Raw genomic sequence first — 15,076 nt, 5'->3', positions numbered from 1 at the left:
CTAGATAGAACAGCAACGAGGGTTACGAGATTCAAATATTGGTTTGTGATCCCCCAAGGAGAACAGAAGGATGTTGAATGTCGTTATGACTTCTCTAGTTTGTCTTATAACACCAAAGCGGCCCTTTTGGGGGCGAGGCGTTGAGAGCAGGCAGGGGTGCGCACAGGCAAACGTTTGCACACCCCAGATCTATAGTATGTCCTAGGCCTCACCAACAGTGCAAAAGTTAAACCCTTTACTGCCAGGTAGTCCTGTAGTGCATTACCGACCCTGGCAGCAAAGGAGTTAAAAAAAGGAACACATTAAAATAATGTGAGGGTAGCAAATGCACACACTGGGAGGATAGACATGTGCATTGAAGTTTACCAAAGAGATTGAAGTACATGTGTGTGAATGAGATCTCCGGTAATAGGCAAGCTTCTTACTCCCTGAACTGCTACCCTTTCGGTTTGTTGTCCCTGGGCAAATTCCCTAGCACTGCCTACACGCCAGCAGCCATCACACTGAGACCGTGGAACAGAGAGGGGGTGTATATATCATTTACTGTACTTCACTTCCATGTAGGAGCCCAGCAACAGATTTCTTTGTATAGATTATTGGCCACTTAAGGTGTCATGGTTGTAATATGTACATTTTCCAGAGCAAAAAAAAAAAGCTTTTAAATATATATATATATATATATATATATATTTATTATATATATGCAGGGGTGTTTCTCACAGCAGTGGTGCAGCCGCAGCAACGCAGTAAGAACGAGGCAGTACTCAGAGGTAATTTTCCAAAAAATTGTATTGCGTAGGTGGCACAAATGCCAACGTTTCAGTCCTCACAGGGGGACCTTTCTCAAGGCATTTCCTTGAAAATTACCTCTGAGTGCTGTCTCGTTCTTACTGCGTTGCTGCGGCTGCACCACTGCTGTGAGGAACACTCATGCCTGTTAACTACTGCTAAGGGACATGCACCTACCTTTTACTGCATACACGTGAGTGCCAACTACTCTCCATTGAGATTATATATATATATATATATATATATGTAGCCCTGGTCTCCAGCAGCTCCTAGAGACCCCCTTCCCTTGGAGCAGCGTGGTCGCGGGTGCCGCCGGAGCCAGCGACGGACCCGACGGCTGCTTCCAAAGGTGGGGGCCGGAGCAGGGAGTAGCGCGCTATCTTCGCGAGCAGGCCGGTTGCCGGGGACGCGATCGGGCCGTTGCTAAGGCCGCGATCACGTCGTGAGGGTCCCGGCGGCTCGGGAAGCAGGGCACCGCCATAGTGATTGTTGTTGCGCATGCGCAGGAGCCAGCTAGCGCGGGAGGCCCCCGAACAGCTCGCGCATGCGCAGTGAAAGGTAGTCAGCCCCCAGGGTGCATAGGGGCAGAGCCACATGACCCCAGGGAGCCAATTGGGCTGGAGGATGACTTTGCAGAAACAAAGAGATACATAGTTTGGGTTTGTGGCTACGCAGTTAGTCAGAGCCAGGCGCAGCCAAGGGAAGGAGGTAGGGTACAGGAGTCAGTGACTCCCTGTACTAGGCCAGCAACCCCCAAGGCCCGAGATAGCCTTGACTCACCCATTAGAGTGAGTGTTGCCAGGGACAGCCCTCAGGTTAGGGACCCTGTCACTTACATTAGTTGGAGCTGGGGAGCTGTAGGGGAAGGAAGGGTGTAGGGAGTGAGTGAAGTTCCTGCACCGCGTAAGGTCCCCTCTATCCCAGGTAGGCTCCAACTCACTCTCAGGCTAGTGGGTAATTGACCAGGGACGGCCCTAGGTTAGGGATGCTGCCCGAAGTGTCGTGAGGTGCCTTATTGTCCGGTCACAGTGGTCAGTGCTGTGAGGGCGGACAGGCGGGCCTAGTGTTAGGTTGCAGTGCGTTGCTGCAGGCGCTGCTAGTTATCAGTTAGAGTGAGGACTGGGAAGAGCTAGGGGAGCGGAGCAGGCTATTAACCCCTTAGGTCCCAGAGAGGTCCTCACTCCCCAGTTTGTGGTGCTACAGGGACAGGCCCTAGGTTAGGGATCCTGTCACAGTAGCGCTAGAGTTAGATAGGGACTCAGCAGATGCTGCGGTTCCTGTGAAGAGGTTCGGGCTCAAGTCGGGGCCCACAGAGACCATCTCCAGGGTGGGATCGCCCCTGGGGTCCGTGTGCAAGGAACCAGTTTGGGATCAGACGGAATCCCCAAGCGGCGGATCCTTTGTGAAGCCAGTTGCAGATCCGAGCACGGGAGTGCTCGGGCAGGTACTTTAAATCCACAGGTGCACCAGCTGGCCATTAGGTTAATAGTGACTGCGTAGTCACCCATATCCTCTCTCTGCAAGAGTGTGGGACATTGGGTGGGGATCCTATGGACACGGGGTGGGATCATCCTGTGTTGGGGAAGCGTCCTGCGCAACGCTGTAGTCAGTGTCGCCTCTAGAGAGGGACACCTGTTTATATTCTATGTTGACAGTATTTGTTTCTTATGTTCCCAAGTAAAAGTATTAGTTATTATACATTACGGTGTGCGAGTATTTGTATGTGTCCTGCGAGGAACAATTCCTGCTCTGCTAGGAACCATCGCAGGTGGAGGCGCTGCACCGAGTACAAGGTTACTCTTACTCCTCATATAATTGTCCCAGGTTCCCCGTGGCGGAAGCTCAGCCCTCTTGTGAACCTACAGGTATATGCACCACACCCGGTAACACATAGGTTTCCACCCACACACAATGTATCTGTGATTGGGACAGAGGGAATACCCGTTACATTTGGAGGCGCTGCTGAGATAGACCTGGGGTGCCCTGTTTCAATTTTTTCCAAATTGTCCAATTCATATTTTTCACCATGTTTGGGCCCGCAAGCCATGAGGCCCATGAACGGGCCAAGAGAACAAAAGTATCCCCGCGACATGTGATAGTAGTAGGGAATGTTCCCAGTAGTGCGGTGAAGTTGAAGGAAATTTGTGAGGCCCTAGGGGGACTCCTGGGCATAGACCAAAGGTGGAAGAGGATAGATCTCCGGTACGACCCCACTGACCAGTGTAGTAGACTATGGCTGGTAGCGGATCAGGAAATATGCCAGGAAAATGTTCCTCTGATTTTACATTTCCCAGAAGCCCCACCAGAAGGCTACCCTCTTACATACGCAGAGAGCCCTAGTGAGATTAACAGGACTGTGATCAAAATGGAGGCTCCCTCATCCAGTGAGTCACACCTAAAATGGCGTCTCCCGCCAAAGCAGGAGAGCACATGTGCTGCTGACTGCAAGCCTGCACTAACTTGTGTTGCAAAAATCTGTCTGGGACTAGCGGGAAAACCAGAGCTCCGCCCCCGCAATGTGAGTGACTCAGTACAGAGCCCAAACCAATCCGTGATAGAGCTTGCCCCTCCTTTAAATTCCACCAGGGGGAGCAAGCACAGTGAACAGCAATCAGCAACCGCTGTTCCCAATAAAGTACAGAATGCAGAGTAACACACCCTCAGTTGTATGGAGCCTGGCGGTCAAAAGGAGGGAAAATATCCTTTCTTGTGTGCCCGTGCCTACAAAAGGACTTGAATCTATCTGGTGGTATGGACTTTAACCATTTTAGACTACCAATAGAATACCGGGTGGCAGTGGTGGATAACGAGGGGTGTATAAGATGTGTTTGTAACCAGTGTGACTTCCCAGGTGGCAAACAGACCTGGGGTCCCAAGTGTGCCTGCTGCGGGGCACAGTTCCTAAAACCCGTGCTGCTCTGTGCTACGGAACCCGCAGAGGAAGATGCGGCTAACCAGCCCACCTCAGTTACAGAGGGCCCGCGCGCCCTAACCACGGTTCCAGATTCGGTTTCACACTCAGGACCGCAGATTCCGGAATCAAAGGGTAAGGTGTCTCTACGCCCATCCCCTCATTGTGATTCTAGCGACCAACAACCAGCGGTGGTGATGCGCCAGCCGGCGGACCACACCAGTGAAGCTGGAGATAAAGAACCAACTACCTCAGTTGCATTGAATCCTGATATAGGCCTGTGTGCCCTACAACGGCCAGTCCGGCCTAAGATGATGGTACCGTCGGTCCTAGGCTTGGGATCAGTACCTAACAACGACAAGGGTGAGTTGACTGCCCCAGGGGTGTTGGGTGTGAGCCTCCAGGTGACCGCAGAGCACGATAGCTCCTTAAGTCTGGCCACCAGGGCGAATGGCTCCACTCGGCATCGCGTCCTGGCGGAGGTGTCCCCCTTAGAAGATTTCTATCCAGTGGTGCGAGTGGATCAGTACCCACCGCCTATTATCCAGGTGAGGAGGAAAGACAGCAGCCAACCAGTCGTGGTGATGCGCCAGCCGGCGGACCACCCCAGTGAATCTGAAGCATCTGCTGCGGACCCTGCTGTGGGCCCGCTGCACATCGACATCCCTCGGCAGCAAGCGCTGGTGCGGCCGGAGCCGCGGAAGAGTCCCACGGCCGTGGCGACTCCCAGTGTGTCGGAGGGACATCCAGAGACGTGACCGGAGGAAGAGGAACCCATCGCAAGCCAGCAGAGTGGTGAGGAACCTCCTTACTCCCCACAGGCTCCGATGGAGGCGGCCGTGGAAAAGGCCCCAACTAAGGCTCCTGACCTGCGTGTGAGCCCGTGCACTCCGACCCAAATGATCCCAGGACTGGGATCCCACGCTCCCGAGTTTCCAGCGAGTAAGTGGACTGCCCCAGAAGTGCCGGGGGCAGGTCCCAAGACAGCCGAGGTGGGAACTGACAGCGTCCCCGAGGACCTGTTGGCCACGTGTATCACCGCAGTGGTAAGGTATCTACCCTTTACTCCCTGCCGGGTGAAACAGAGACTTTGCCGAAAGAGACATGGCCCATTGCTCGCTTCCCAGTGGAAGCCTCACCAGTATGTAGGGACAAGGACTGTGTAGCGAGGGATTTAGTGAAAATTGCCTCCTTGGAGCCCAAGAAGGAGCGCTCCCTTCACCATGTGGTGGACCGCGGAAAAGGTCACGACCTCCTGGCCTACTGCATCCATGCCACGGATGGCCGGGTAAAGGTCTGGCCCAGAGACACTGTGCTATTCCTTCCACCAGGGGGAGGAAGTAGTACTGAACCAGTGACTGTAACCCCAGAGCGTGCTCTCCGAGAGATTTTTCTGGGGGAGGCTTACGGACGCAAAAGTGAGGTACCCCCACCTGATCAGTTAGGGGCACCCCACAAATGGTCTCAGCAAGCAGCTGACGCTCAGCTGGCCTCGGGTATCGTATGTGAATTTCATTGTACCCTAATGTTTAGAGTCAAGAGTGATAAGTTATACATATCATGCACTGCATTTTTATTGTGTAAACTTATGCCGATTGACGTCGTTCCCCAAGCGAGGACGTTGGGTTTTTCACCAGGGGAAGAGTGTAGCCCTGGTCTCCAGCAGCTCCTAAAGACCCCCCTCCCTTGGAGCAGCGTGGTCGTGGGTGCCGCCGGAGCCAGCGACGGACCCGACGGCTGCTTCCAAAGGTGGGGGCCAGAGCAGGGAGTAGCGCGCTATCTTCACGAGCAGGCCAGTTACTGGGGACGCGATCGGCCCGTTGCTAAGGCTGCGATCGCGTCGCGAGGGTCCCAGCAGCTAGGCAAGCAGGGCGCTGCCATAGTGATTGTTGTTGCGCATGCGCAGGAGCCAGCTAGCGCGGGAGGCCCCCGAACAGCTTGCGCATGCACAGTGAAAGGTAGTCAGCCCCCAGGGTGCATAGGGGCAGAGCCACATGACCCCAGGGAGCCAATTGGGCTGGAGGATGACTTTGCAGAAACAAAGAGATACATAGTTTGGGTTTGTGGCTACGCAGTTAGTCAGAGCCAGGCGCAGCCAAGGGAAGGAGGTAGGGTAAGTGACTCCCTGTACTAGGCCAGCAACCCCCAAGGCCCGAGATAGCCCTGACTCACCCATTAGAGTGAGTGTTGCCAGGGACAGCCCTCAGGTTAGGGACCCTGTCACTTACGTTAGTTGGAGCTGGGGAGCTGTAGGGGAAGGAAGGGTGTAGGGAGTGAGTGATGTTCCTGCACCGCGTAAGGTCCCCTCTATCTCAGGTAGGCCCCAACTCACTCTCAGGCTAGTGGGTAATTGACCAGGGACGGCCCTAGGTTAGGGACGCTGCCCGAAGTGTCGTGAGGTGCCTTATTATCCTGTCACAGTGGTCAGTGCTGTGAGGGCGGACAGGCGGGCCTAGTGTTAGGTTGCAGTGCGTTGCTGCAGGCGCTGCTAGTTATCAGTTAGAGTGAGGACTGGGAAGAGCTAGGGGAGCGGAGCAGGCTATTAACCCCTTAGGTCCCAGAGAGGTCCTCACTCCCCAGTTTGTGGTGCTACAGGGACAGGCCCTAGGTTAGGGATCCTGTCACAGTAGCGCTAGAGTTAGATAGGGACTCAGCGGATGCTGCGGTTCCTGTGAAGAGGTTCGGGCTCAAGTCGGGGCCCACAGAGACCATCTCCAGGATGGGATCGCCCCTGGGGTCCGTGTGCAAGGAACCAGTTTGGGATCAGACGGAATCACCAAGCGGCGGATCCTTTGTGAAGCCAGTTGCAGATCCGAGCACGGGAGTGCTCGGGCAGGTACTCTAAATCCACAGGTGCACCAACTGGCCATTAGATTAATAGTGACTGCGTAGTCACCCATATCCTCTCTCTGCAAGAGTGTGGGACATTGGGTGGGGATCCTATGGACACGGGGTGGGATCATCCTGTGTTGGGGAAGCGTCCTGCGCGACGCCGTAGTCAGTGTCGCCTCTAGAGAGGGACACCTGTTTATATTCTATGTTGACAGTATTTGTTTCTTATGTTCCCAAGTAAAAGTATTAGTTATTATACATTACGGTGTGCGAGTATTTGTATGTGTCCTGCGAGGAACAATTCCTGCTCTGCTAGGAACCATCGCAGGTGGAGGCGCTGCACCGAGTACAAGGTTACTTTTACTCCTCATATAATTGGCCCAGGTTCCCCATGGCGGAAGCTCAGCCCTCTTGTGAACCTACAGGTATATGCACCACACCCGGTAACACATAGGTTTCCACCCACACACACTGTATCTGTGATTGGGACAGAGGGAATACCCATTACACACAATATATATATATATATATATATATATATATATATATATATATATATATATATTTATGTATATATATATATATATATATATATATATATATATATATATATATATATATATATATTATACCAGATGGGCGTCCAGTAATGAGACAGCACACCATGTTGTAATCCCCAAAAAAAAATTGTATTGAAACAAATAGGGCACTACAACAAACGTTTCGGTCAGCACAGAGGGACCTTCATCAGGGTTATGCCGAAACTGCGTTAGCGCACACGTACCTCTTGGTACATAAGAGCCCTGTGTGGTTTCAAGAACACAATTCTCTAAGAAGCTTAAGTTGTAGAATTGGAAACAAGGGGAAGGAATTGTGCTTTTTAGCACCAAATGTCATTATACACCACCCTCGAAGGAAATTAACAACTCAACACTTGGCACATACAGTATCACACACCAGAAAATCTTCTTGATATGCACAAGTTGAACAGGGATCCTGCACATTATTCATTTTCTTACCGGATTCTCATTTTTAACCGTTCACTTGATCCCGTCAAATCTGGACAACTCTAGTACAATTAGCAATGGCGCTCGGCTGTTCTTTAGCGACAGCTGTTATTGTCGGGGCCTTTTATCTCAAGCTCTGCATCGTTATCTGTTGTTTTTCAAGGGAAAGGGATAACGGAATCTGAAACAAAGAAAAATGAATATATTGCTAAAACTACAATAAATAGGTCTGCTTTAAATAAAGAAATGTGATAGAAAAGGGATCTATCCCACTCCGTATTCCAACACCATCCCTAATAATGTCAAACACTATATGGGACCAAGACTCCCTTCCCCAATACATTTTTTTTTATCCCATTGTGATAGTGTTAAATGTTAATTTTTTTTATAGATTACGCCAGCAGAACCGAACTCTGCGTTCTCGCCTTCGCACCCGAAAAAACCCTGTTAATTTTGAATAATATTTACTTGCATACATATATAGTAAGAATGGCGATGACGTAGGTTAGGATATTGTCACTGTCATTGATGATTGAGAAGATTGTGCAATCTTACGATAAAAACGTATCTTTCCTTCATCTTGCTTTTAACCTGTCTCCTCTTCTTGATGGAGACGTGGTACAGACGTGCTTCTCCGCCTGTCTCCTCTTCTTGATGGAGACGTGGTACAGACGTGCTTCTCCGCCTGTCTCCTCTTCACACACCTCTCTCCTGCTACATCATGGTGATATTAAGATGTACTTCTATCTCAGCTTAACTGCTGTCTATTTATCCAGATAATACCACCCAGTCAGCCATCTTAACTTTAAGTATTGTCCTAACATGGTATTTTCATACAGTATCTTATAACACTGATGTCACAATATCTCCTTGTGAACATGTAAGGAACTCAAGCTTCTTGTCTGAAATTATTACCTCAACTTATCATCAATTGTTAATGGCAACTGTCTGTCTCTCGCTGTCCTTTCCCCCAACATCTCAAAACAGCCATATGCCTCTTCTCTCAGCTTGGACCTATAGTTGTCAATAACAACTCAGTGTCAACCTAGGCAGGGCAGTCCAAGCCACTTAAAACCATAGTATGACCTTTGTGTCAATTCTGGTTGTTAGAATAGGTTAACCACACCTCTTACTTAAAACACTTCACATTTAACTGAATCTAGGAAGATTTGACATTATAAGTTCTAAAAGGACCTTCAAACTCATTCCAGTGTTTAAACTTTTCTCCTTATTTTTGCAAGACATCTTTTCAACAATTATCCTGTAATCATTCATTCGCTTGAATGTTTAGAGGAAAAGACAATTTCTTACAGATCGTATGTCAGAAAGAATATAAATCAAGAATATCCTTGTTTATACATAATTAGATATTCACCTTGGGTATCTTGGCTGGTAAAATATTTTAATAAAATACATAAATAAAATATTAGTTGGGAAATGTACTCCCCCCCACTCGTTTAGATGACTTGTTTAGCTCCTTTGCTACCAGCTTTGCAATGCGTAGCTAGTCCCTCTTGCAGCGAATGTCGATTACCTTGATGAAGGCAATATACTAATCATTTGTAAGGAAATGTCGGCTAGAAAGTGGTCTCATTGTATAAGATATGCCTAGCTACAGTAGCAAGGATGGAATGTTGCTGTGGAAGCTGCAGTCAGAATGAATATATATTGATGCTGATACTAATCTTTTCTAACAGGTAAACATAGCACGGAATCATTATTTCAAGTCTTCTGGTTTCACATAGCATCTTCCCTGTGTGTTCAGACTGATTCTGGAGATCAAAAACGTTTTACCCCAGGATCCACCAAGGAAGATAAATGTACTAGGTTTGTCCATAGTTGCAACCCTGCCCACAAACATTCAGCAACATCTCTCTCCAAGTAAATGTCATGTAATCTTATGAGAAACATTAAGGGGCTGATTCAAGAAAGACCAAGGTGGCCGTTCTGGCCAAACATTGTAATGGACGTCAATAGGTATTTTCTGCAAAACCTTTGTGTAGGGTGGTTACATTTGTGCTTGCGGACTTCATTTGGACTCTATAGCTCATTCCCCCGTGGAGCTGTGATCAGTCACTCGAGTGGCAGAGCTTTCCCGGCTGTATTGGCTTCCAGGATCTTTTGGCGCCTTCGCGCTGTTTAGTGACGTCATCCGCTCTCCGCGTGACCAGCGGGTCTTTGAGCGCGGCGGTGCTCGTCTGAGCAGCACGGAGCTGCGGAGGACTCGTGTGACGTTTCCCATAGAGGTGTACACACCCGAGAAGGAAGGAGATTCGTTCTATGAGCTTGTTTATTCAGCATAGCTGTAAGTAGGATTTTAATTTTACTCCTACCGGATGAACTTGTTCTATTCTTGTCCCAAGCCCTACTAGGCAATTGTTTGTCCTTTATATACATTTACATTGTTTTATTAAATTGTAATAGCTAGTTGGTTATTCTTTGTATGTGTTTGAAGTTTTATTTTTAGGGTTACACTATGATTTTTTTCTTTGTCTTTTTTTTGTCTTTCATAAAACATAAATATACTAATGCAGCGCACACCAACTAAGACCCATACATACACAGACATAGGCGACAGGCTCTCCCTGCAGCGACACTCAAACCCAGGGTGCACCCTAGATTTTTCTCAGTCATTCTGGACGACGTGGCCAGTCTGGTCCCTGATGTTCCACCTGTTAAATGGGAGCCTGGCACAAAAAGGGGAGGGGGGGGGGAATGGTTTTCACTCAAGTTCAAGGTGACCAATGACACCATTGCTTATTAGTATGTTCCATTTATAGAGTACATATTTTCAGCTATGAATTTCTTGTAGTTCTTGTTCTCTGGACGAGGGGGTAAGATTGATGATTCACTTACTAAATACATAACATTTTGATGACATACTTACAGTATATATAAATCAGATTTCCACATACTGAAGGTCTTATGTTTTCAGTAGGGATTCATCACACCTACTGCATAAATAGACTATACATGTAATGGATATGGTGATAACCTGCATTTTCCTAAGCTACTTCATGTATAAATTTGATATATAAATACAGTCTATCAGAATGTATACATATAGCAAGATAGTCATTAATCTTCCAGCTGCTCTAAACAACTTACAGATCTAAGCTTCAACCAATAGGAGCCTAAGGAGACTACAGACCTCTCAGCTCTGAACATATGCTGATAACCAGCAGAGGAAAAAAAATGTATATGTAAAATACAATGGAGAGGCCATAATATAAACCATTACATCTGCACTCATCACATTGACCTTCGGTAAAGAACTGATGGATCAGCTTTACTATGCAATACATGATGTGTTGTAGGTCACGGGAGACTTCAGTTAAATTGGTAATGCATCAGCTCACTAAGGCATACCCCTTAAACATACTCATTTATACAATGGGTTTATTTGCCTATGGACTGCCCTGGCTGGTCTCACTCTAAATTCCAAAAGCATTGGTTGTGGTAGCAAGATTCAGCACATTACTGCCCTCCATGCCCCATCAGGATGTCTACAGTATACTTCATTCTAGAAGTATGTTTAAAAAAATAAATAGAGAAATTTGGACCAAATTTTAGTATTGTTTTTTCAAGGCCCGCTTTACACTTCACAAGAGAAAGCAGGCAGCCAGCGCTTTGTTTTTATGATATCCAACATCAGAAACCAAACCCGGTCTTGTGCAGACTAAAGATCCCCTCCCGCAAAACCCTTTATGTCCCATACAAACACAAAGCCCTTTTCTCTCCTACACATCCAAAGAGCATTACTCCTTCACACCAGCTTTAAGAGCTCTAGAAATTAAGCAGTGCTACTACTGTTTAAAGAGATAGTCACTCATGGGTGAAAACGGATTACTCTTGCAAGAGACCAATACCATTTACCCATCTCTTATAAAACATACCTTTCTTTCTCTGCCTTTTCTACACACATCTGATTTCATATCCCCCTCCAACCTACCCTACCGAGTAACTCTTTCATAACATCTTAAGGTCTCATGTTCTCTCTCTATCACTTTATCTATAAGAAGACAAAGCTATAAATATTATTTCAGACAGAGCAGTGAATTAACCATTTGCTGCAGAATCATGCAGAGATGAGAATATGTGCAGAGGAATATGTAATTTCCTAATCAACTTATTTATTAAAGAAAAAGGGGCATTATATTAAAAGGGATGTGCCAATCTATTTTCTTACAACAAATAGAGCATGGCTCTTCAACTAGTTTTCCAAAGGGGTTGGATCAGAACAAAATTTAGCAATAGAAGAGCCACAATCTTATTGCAATTTAATTTGATACATTGCAGGACTTCTAAATGCTTTAAAAATGTTGAATAGAAACAAACTAAAACACTTTGCTACTTAAGCAACTGGTATGAAATTAGCAAGTAAGAAAGTCCAAGGGCCAAATCAAGGCACTTCGTTGGCCGGTTAAAGAGCCCTAGCTCTTCGAAAATGTAGGACAAACGTTGTTCAATAGGAGTTGACTCTGTACACTACTAAAGGGTGTATTTGCACCCTGAAAGATGTGGCTATAACCCTGGAACAATAAATGAGGTTTAAGGTCTTCAAGCTACAAGAAACAAAAAAGGTTTATTACCTAAATCAGGGGTGAGCAAACTTTTTATGTCGAGCGCCCCTTTTCATCCATGAAATTTCTCGGGGCCCCCCCCGCCTGATGTAATCAAAATCACATGACGTCAGCGCACGTGAGCGGGTTCAGCCAATGAGGGCGAACCAGCTTTGTGACGCGTCCGCCACGCGTCTACAATCTCCTGCAGCCAAGTTCACAAATCGCTTGGGCTACAGGCGTGCGCGCAGGCGTATACTAGTATTAGATCACTGTTTATTTTATTGTTTGCTGGCATCTGGTAATATGTTTTTTTTCTGGTGCACAAAGGCAGTCCATTTGAGGGGGCATTCATCCACCTCTATGCTACATCCCTTCCCCCTCCCGCCCCCCTTTTTTTCCTTCTCCCATTTGCTTTCCCCAGTGTCATACACTCCTACCTACCAGTTTAATGTATTATTTATTCCCGTTTTAAATGCTGCCCAGGGATCAGGAACCCCCATAACCAAACTCAAGGGGGGTACTGATGAATCTCCCCTGCTGATCAATAGTCCGAAGTGACCACCCTGACCAAAAGAACCCTCAGCCCCCCCAAAACTCATCCTCCCAAGCCCCTCAATTCTGCCATCTCTGCCTGACCTTCACCCCTCCGTTTATCCATTGTCTCACCTTCCCCCCAGTGTCTCTCTCACCTCCCCCCGTGTCTCTCTCACCTCCCCCCGTGTCTCTCTCACCTCCCCCCGTGTCTCTCTCACCTCCCCCCGTGTCTCTCTCACCTCCCCCCGTGTCTCTCTCACCTCCCCCCGTGTCTCTCTCACCTCCCCCCGTGTCTCTCTCACCTCCCCCCCGTGTCTCTCTCTCACCTCCCCCCCGTGTCTCTCTCACCTCCCCCCGTGTCTCTCTCACCTACCCCCGTGTCTCTCTCACCTACCCCCGTGTCTCTCTCACCTACCCCCGTGTCTCTCTCACCTCCCCGTGTCCCTCTCACCTCCCCCCGTGTCTCTCACCTACCCCCGTGTCTCTCTCACCTACCCCCGTGTCTCTCTCACCTACCCCCGTGTCTCTCTCACCTCCCCGTGTCCCTCTCACCTCCCCCCGTGTCTGTCTCTCTGTGTCCCTCTCTCTCTGTGTCCCTCTCTCCTTCCCCCCAGTGTCTCTCTCTCACCTTCCCCGTGTCTCTCTCACCTTCCCCCCAGTGTCTCTCTCACCTTCCCCCCAGTGTCTCTCTCTCACCTTCCCCCCAGTGTCTCTCTCTCTCACCTTCCCCCCAGTGTCTCTCTCACCTTCCCCCTAGTCTCTCCCCCTCCCCCAATATGTCTCCCACCTCTCCATGTCTCTCCCTCCCCCTCCCCTCAATACAGTATGACACACACACACACTTTCACTATTAAGCCTGCTCCAGTCCCCCATGTCCGCTGAAAACTGGGACAGGAGGAGGGGCTGTCTGTGTGCAGGGAAGGCCCCGCCCCCGTTGCAGGCAGACTTCACACAGCAGCAGAGCTTGTGAGCTGCTGCCCGTGCAAAGCTCTGCCCGCCCCCAGGCTTCGGCCTCGTTCAGGGTGCAGGCTTCGGGAGGGAGGGCGTGCTTACGTGAGGGCGGCATTCCGAAACAATGTATGTAAAGTGAATTGTGGTTGTCAGGGTAGCAGCTGCCCTGTCTCCGAAGTACGGAGTTGACGCTGGCTACAGTTTCAATAAACAACCCAAGTTGTTTATTCAAGCTGCAGCAGCGTCACTGGTACTTTGGCAGCCAATGAAATCATTCTTGAGAATGATTTCAAAGACAGCAACACCGATCCTTAAACTGATGTCTGTAGCTCTGCCTCCTCAACTCTTGAAAATGTCTGCTGGGGTTGATGTGCACACATCGCCCAGCAGACTGACGCTCGCACACGCGAACACCCGCCCTCCAACTCCTGTCTCTGGCACCCTGAATGAGGCCTTCCCCGCACGCAGCCTGCGCCCCCCTAAATAATCTTGCGCCCCCCAGTTTGCGCACCGCTGACCTAAATCATCATGGATAGAAAAGGACTCCACAGGAATACCATGACCTAACACTCCTCACTCTACAGGAACCTAAGCCCTGCACCTGACAATGGAGAATTTCATGGACTCTCAGAAGTCTTTTGGCCCATTTCCCTCTACCATTGGAAATTCACAATCCTGCATTCCAGCCCCTTATACAAAGTATCTCAAAGCACAGTACCCTCTCTTAGATAGCACTTACAGAACAACATCCCTTGCCAAGAGGCACCTGCAGCCAGGCCTTCATGACCAATGGGACCTTAACACATCATTCACTTAACTGCATACTCTCCTTACTCCACATATACCTTAGAACTATAACAGCACTGCAGACATTAGCCACAGGGTTCCCTGTAACCATGCTATGGTACTACAAAATGTATGCACTTCATGTTAATATTCAGGTTATTGATTTGCTCACCATATGTACTAGAACTTTTGAAGTTACCAAAATGTGACTGTTCTCAATTTCCTAGCTCCGTCAGATTAATAGGAATCGTTGATTTTGAAATTGCTACTCCAAATCAACAGAATACCAGGAGAAAATGTTAAAAATTAGTTTATTGCATGTGCCCAGAGCGAGAGAGGAATGATTCAGAGTAGCTGATTATCAGTAACAGGTTTGACCCTATTAAGGCCCCCATGTATGAAAACTGTGCTGCTGTTCAAAGAGGAGCGTGAAGGTGGGAAATGGGGTGTTGGTTTCAATCCTTGCATGTAGACTTATAGATCATCTGTTTTCTAGAAGCAATCTGAACAGGTGGGTTTTTTTTGGATTGAAATAAAACAGATCTCCCCTATCACAATATAGTATGTACAGGTACAGCCTTTAAATGGCTAAAAGAAAAAAAAAACATTAAAAAGCAATGATTTATATAAAACAATGCTGCCACCAACACAAACCATTTCAGCTCCTTCCATTAGTTTTGTTATCACCTGAACAGTTTTGA

Source organism: Ascaphus truei, chromosome 10 (genome assembly GCF_040206685.1).
Source record: "Ascaphus truei isolate aAscTru1 chromosome 10, aAscTru1.hap1, whole genome shotgun sequence".
Classification (NCBI taxonomy): domain Eukaryota; kingdom Metazoa; phylum Chordata; class Amphibia; order Anura; family Ascaphidae; genus Ascaphus; species Ascaphus truei.
Note: the sequence above shows the minus strand (reverse complement) of the source record.